This window comes from Brassica oleracea, chromosome C3 (assembly GCF_000695525.1).
Source record: "Brassica oleracea var. oleracea cultivar TO1000 chromosome C3, BOL, whole genome shotgun sequence".
Classification (NCBI taxonomy): Eukaryota; Viridiplantae; Streptophyta; class Magnoliopsida; order Brassicales; family Brassicaceae; genus Brassica; species Brassica oleracea.
In genome coordinates this window covers 39,367,941-39,374,149 of record NC_027750.1, presented here as the reverse complement: position 1 = coordinate 39,374,149, position 6,209 = coordinate 39,367,941, and positions in this window count along the sequence as shown.

Sequence of the window (6,209 nt, the reverse complement as noted above, 5' to 3'; positions counted from 1 at the left end):
AGAGACAAAACGAAGAGAAAGGAGGTGAAATTTATCTTTGATAGAAGGTTCATCATATAAATAAGAGGTGAAAAACCTAGACGTCGCAGTAGTTTGGGGATAAGTGGGAACTCGGACCATCCGAAAACTTTGAAAAAGTAAAAGCGAATATTCGATGATTAAGGATGGGTTGTTTAATCATTTTAACTGCTCCCAAAAGAAACAATCTTCGTTGCTCTGGGTCCTGTCAAATCTGAACTGACTATCGTAATGATATATGGCGCCAAAGATTGGAGTCACGTCTAAACGTCTGAACCAACGGATTAAAACAATATCAATGATGGAGGAGTACCTCGACGAGAGCACCGCTGATTTTGGACCAGTAGATCGAGAATAATGATTATCGATCTAACGTACAAAACACAAGCGCATCTCGTCAAGCTTCCGCCCATTAAAGATGACCATGTGTCACTTAATGGGTTGTGGTCAACTGTTGGAGAAGGATTTATCACAGAAATATGGCCTAGTAAAGGCCAAATCGAAATGAGATAAATTGGTAGTGAAGTCATGATCCATCAGCATAGTTCAGCTATTGGTAGTGGAGAGGAGGTATTCGTCTACAAAGTGATGATGTTACTTATTTTTCTGCTAGACAACTTAGAACGCTATTAAGCTCTGAGGTTAGTGTTATCCCATCTTTAGATCGCATTTTGGTTTCAGGTGAGCACATATGCTGGACTTTGAAGGAGTTTTTGAGCGGGCTCTTCCTACCTCTTAAGAGAGATGGTTTTATGTTCAGACATTCTGATGATATTAGCCTGTTGTTTGCTTTTATTTTATCATTACAATTTTCTTTGTATCTCTCCTTTTGTATCCATCTCGGCTAGATCTCATTTGGATTATCATTACTTCTAGTCATGTTTGCTATCAAATTAAACATTTAAAGTCTTGATTTGTTTTTTTTTCATGTTTTAATAATCTTATCTTTACAATCGGTTTTATATTTTTATAATTTATCATTCTCATTTCCATGTAGGTATAAGAATCAGTAAAGGTACTAAAGAACAACAATTACTAACTAATCGAGTAAAGGTAGAAGTTTTATAAAAAATATTCTAACATGTTAATGAGTAAAAGAATAGAGTTGGTTGCATGTATTTACTGAAATACATGTAAGGCTTAAACCTCAATTTTATTTTTTTAAATGGTTTTACATTTCTAAACAAAAAATGTCTATATACAGTAAAAACTCTATAAATTAATAATGTTGGGACTATGGTATTTTATTAATTTATAGAGTTATTTATTTTTTCTTTTTAGATTTATTTCTATTTTGAATATTTTTATTTATAAAATAAGAAAATATTTGATTTTACCATATATACATTAATTAAATTTTAGAAATTCGACATTCAATTTTTTTAATTATATTATTTGGTATATATTTTTATGTTTCATAGAATTTAAATATGGTTTTGATATAATTTTACTAAATATTATCAAAATATACTGAAATGTTAAGAAAAAATAGAAGTATTTTCATTGTGAATATAAAACAAACAATATAATGTTAAGTTTGTACTTATAAATGTATATAAATATATAGTTTATAAATTTATGATTTTAATAGGACCATATATTTACATAAAAGTTTCTAAAAATTTATTATATTCTTATTTAATCGATTTGTGTCATATTTTGAAGCGGTCTAATTCGAGATCGAGAAAATTTATTAATTTATCGAGTTTATTTATAGAGTTTCAACTGTAGATCATAAATGTTGCAAGTATATGTGCAAAAGCTAATTGTGTACGTTGGTCCCAGTCTCACTGCATAAAAAACTATAGACGAGATCAAATACATTCTTATAGACAGTTACATACTTGCATAATCGAATTTATATAAGTTTTTTTTTTTTTCATGCCCAAAGGGTTTCAAATTTGAATAAGTTTCACATAATATCATTTCTAAATTTTATGATTTGAGTCCGAACAGTTATGTGTAACTAGGTGTATTCATCCACCAAGTGTAAAAATAAAAGTTTTAAAAATATTTTTTTGCTATTTTTTAGATTTTGATTACAATATTTAATTTAAAATTTAATTTAATTATTAAGATAAATAAATATTTTTATCTAAATTTTTATTTAATAATATATATGTATAGATTTAAAATTATAATCTTGAAAAAATCTTTCATCTAATTTTTGGTATATTAAATCAAATTCTATAAAATTACGAGAAAATTGTGTTAGGTATATAACTATAAAAACGTAAAACAAATACTAATATTTCTAAAATTTGTAGATATTAAAAAGAAACTATTGGTATTAGGCTTAGAAAATTACAAATATTGAAAAAACTGCATAATTTTTTGAAGAATTGTTTTAGTAATAAAAAAATTGTATAATTCTAAAAATGGAACTAAATAATATTTTGAAAACTGTAAAATACTATTATATTTATATTTATACTATTATATTATTTATTGTTATATTAGTGATGATATATGAATGATTACCATATTCTAAAAAAAATTACCAAAAATATAAATCAACATTAAATGTAAATATTCATTTCACAATTAGCTTCAAACCATTTTATTATTGTTAATATGTCATGTTATCAATTTTGTTTCAGAATCATTACGGTGATGACACATCGCAAATCATTTCTCAAATATTGTCTATGAAAATTGTTATATTAGTGATGATTTATGAATGATTACCATATTCTAAAAATTACCGAAAATATAAATTAACGTTAAATATAAATGTTCATTTCACAATTTGCTTCAACACATGTCATTGTTAGTATGTCATGTCGTCGTTCTTCTTTCAAAATCATTACGGTGATGACACATGGTAAATCACTTCTCCTCCGATAATGTCGGAATAGTTTAACAATGAGTCCTAGTTTTATATCATCAGGAATTTAACTAAGAAATCGCAGGATCGTACTAGTGTTTCATTATAGAAATGTAGGTCCATATATTAGATAATTTAGCTGGATTTAATTTAAAGCAGTCGGTTTAAATTATGTCAAAGTTTGAGAACATAAAAAAGAAGAACGTGAGATGTCTATGTAATCAGAAACAATGGGGTCTTTTTAGTCGCATTCTTGCATTAGCTGAGTCGTGGTTTTCCATCTTTTCCTGTTAGGTTGATGTTGAAACAATGTATGGATTTAATTAATGCATGTTAACTGTTTTACTGTTTATATACTGTTTCAAAGTCTTGAAATAATAAAGGAAAATTCATAAAATAACGGGACTAGCCTATAGTTTCACTATCATTTGAATTTTCAACAAGTTTAAACTTTTTACTTGATTTGTAGATGCCAGCTCATGCTCTTTAATATGCACACTGCACATATATAATAGATCAAATTTCAAGACTCATATGTAAATGTTTTAAAATGTATAAAACAGACTACGTTTCGACGACCCTGCATAATTTAGCGTAGCACTCATAAGTCATAACCAGTAATTTCCTGTCAACACTATTTTGGTATGTGTGTGTTTTGCAGGACAAACAGATGAATCCTTTATTATATTCTTAGAAAAAAAAATAGGGGATTTCGCAAATATAACTCAAAACTTGAAGTCAAACACAAAATTAACCCATGTTTTTTTTGGAACTTTCACTTGCTTCTTTCATCCCCAAAGTTCAGATTATTCACGAAAATGTCATCACTTTTTTTTAATTTATTTTTTTGAAAATGCATATTTTACTCTATCACCCTCATCTTCCTCAAGTATTTACAATATTGTCATTGCCATCAATACACCAACCACCATGAACAACCAATTTGGAACTCTTAATTCACCTAAAAATCGATTTACACTATTTCTTTCTCAATTCTTATGAACTAAAAACAACATCTCTTTCACTTTCTCTCCATATTCATCCAAAAAAACCTAAGATTTTGATTCTAAATTTTTTATGGTTCATTGAGCCATTGAAGCTTACGATTCTTGGTGGGTCACTTTTGTTTGAGATTCTGCGTGCTTGGATAAGACTTATGTGTGCTAAACAAGTTATCACACTGGTTGAAACTATGAAATCAACTTTTTTCCAGATCTGTTCGTCCATCTGGCTGTTGACGACTTACATGGAAGTCTTCTGGTCAATGCAGATGTTAGTTTTGCAATTGACTTTTAAATATGTTTTTATAGACGACTTATATGGAAGTCGTCCATCTTTGCTTGTTAAAAAAAAAATTCGAGACGACTTCCATGTAAATCGTCTAGGGTAAATGGGTAAGTTTTGCATTTGACTGGATTGTGTCAAAAATTTGACTTTTCCTGGACAGTAGAAAATTAAAAAATCAATATTTTGTTATACCTAGACGACTACATGGAAGTCGTCTCAGGTTAGTTTTGCAATTGAAAAATAAAACAAAAAAAATTATTTTTTTCTAGACGACTTACACGGAAGTCGTCCATCCAACGACTTACATTGAATTTGTCCATGATTTTATTCCGAGATTCTGGTCAAACCTTGTTTATCTTGGATGACTTATAGGTTAGTCGGATAGGAAAAAAACTCAAGAAGACTAACGTGTAAGTCGTTTAGAAAAAAAAAATGGACAAATTCAATGTAAGTCGTTGGAGAGACGACTTCCGTGTAAGTCGTCTAGAAAAAAATAATTTTTTGCTTTATTTTTCAATTGCAAAACTAACCTGAGACGACTTCCATGTAAGTCGTTTAGGTACAACAAAATATTAATTTTTTAATTTTCTACTGGACGACTTACGTGTAAGTCGTCTAGGAAAAGTCAAATTTCTGACACAATCCGGTCAAATGGAAAACTAACCCGTTTTCCCGAGACGACTTACATGTAAGTCGTCTCGCGTTTTTTTTTTAACAAACAAAGATGGGCGATTTCCATGTAAGTCGTCTAGGTTAAAAATCAATTGCAATACTAACCTAAATGGACGACTTCCCAGAAGTCTACCAGACGACCTCCGTAGAAGTCGTCTGTGTCAATGTTTAATAAACTTTCATTTTTTCTAAAAATATAAAGACTTTTTAAATTTTTTTGTTAATTCATGTATATTAGTCAATTTTGAGGCTACTGAATGAAATTTATAACTTAATTGGTAATATTTATGAGGTTACCAACATTCATGCTTAGTAAGCTTCAAGCTAATTGAGAAGACTTTTGTGGAAGTCTTCTACGTTAGTTTTTGTAAATTTGTTAAGTAAATTTAAGATATATTTATTTAATTTTTAAAAGTGTTAAGTAACTTCAAGAATATCAAGTATCATGGTTTAATGTGTCTTCTCAGATCATAAGATATACTTTTTACTTATGTATCTAACGAAAGTGTTATAGCTTTGAACTTATGTAATGTTTTATCTTTTGTGAATTTGACTAAGTTTTTTTGAGAATTCTTCTACATTAGTTGTAATAAAGTTGATTAATTTTTTTATGTTATTGTGTTTTGTTATTGAAGTTGTATCAATAACTTCAATTATGTCAAGTAATTTTTGCAAGATAATATTGTGAAAAATGAACATATTTACCAAACTTTTTCATTATTATCTTTTCAAATTTACAAAAAAGTCAAAACTAAAAGAGTACACATGCAAATCACAAAACATACCACAAACAAAACTATTATAGATCATTCATCTACAAAGACAAGCTTAGACTCCACTTGATATGGAAGAAGGCCTCATTAGAAGACTTTATGGAAGTCGTCTGAAAGACTTTCTGGAAGTCTCCTAGCGCACTATATTTTAGAAGACTTCTGAGAAGACTTCCCATAGGTCTTCCAAAATCTGATCCAGATCTGAAAAACATGTATATCAAACTCATCTCTGAAAAACCTGCATATCATATCAAAAAACGTTCAAATGGCTGGAAAATTAGATAGACATACTTTTATAGAACACACAAAGTACATATACAAGTGGAAGATGAGAACCATCCGATTAAAAACCTGCAACAAAATGATAGATTAGTGAGAAAGACATGAGACAAAAATGAAAAATTCATATAAAGTTTAGTGTTTTCAAGTCAAAGAGATTAGAGTGGGTTTGGAGAGTTTTATTTTGGGAAAAAAATATGAACTTTATGAAACAGGAGGTTACCAAATAAAGAAAAATCAGACATAAAAACTTACCAAAATGCTCAGATCTATTATGAAAGTGAGACATGAGAGAAGACTCCACCAGAAGACTTCCTGGAAGTCGTCTGGAATACTTCCTGGAAGTCGTCTGG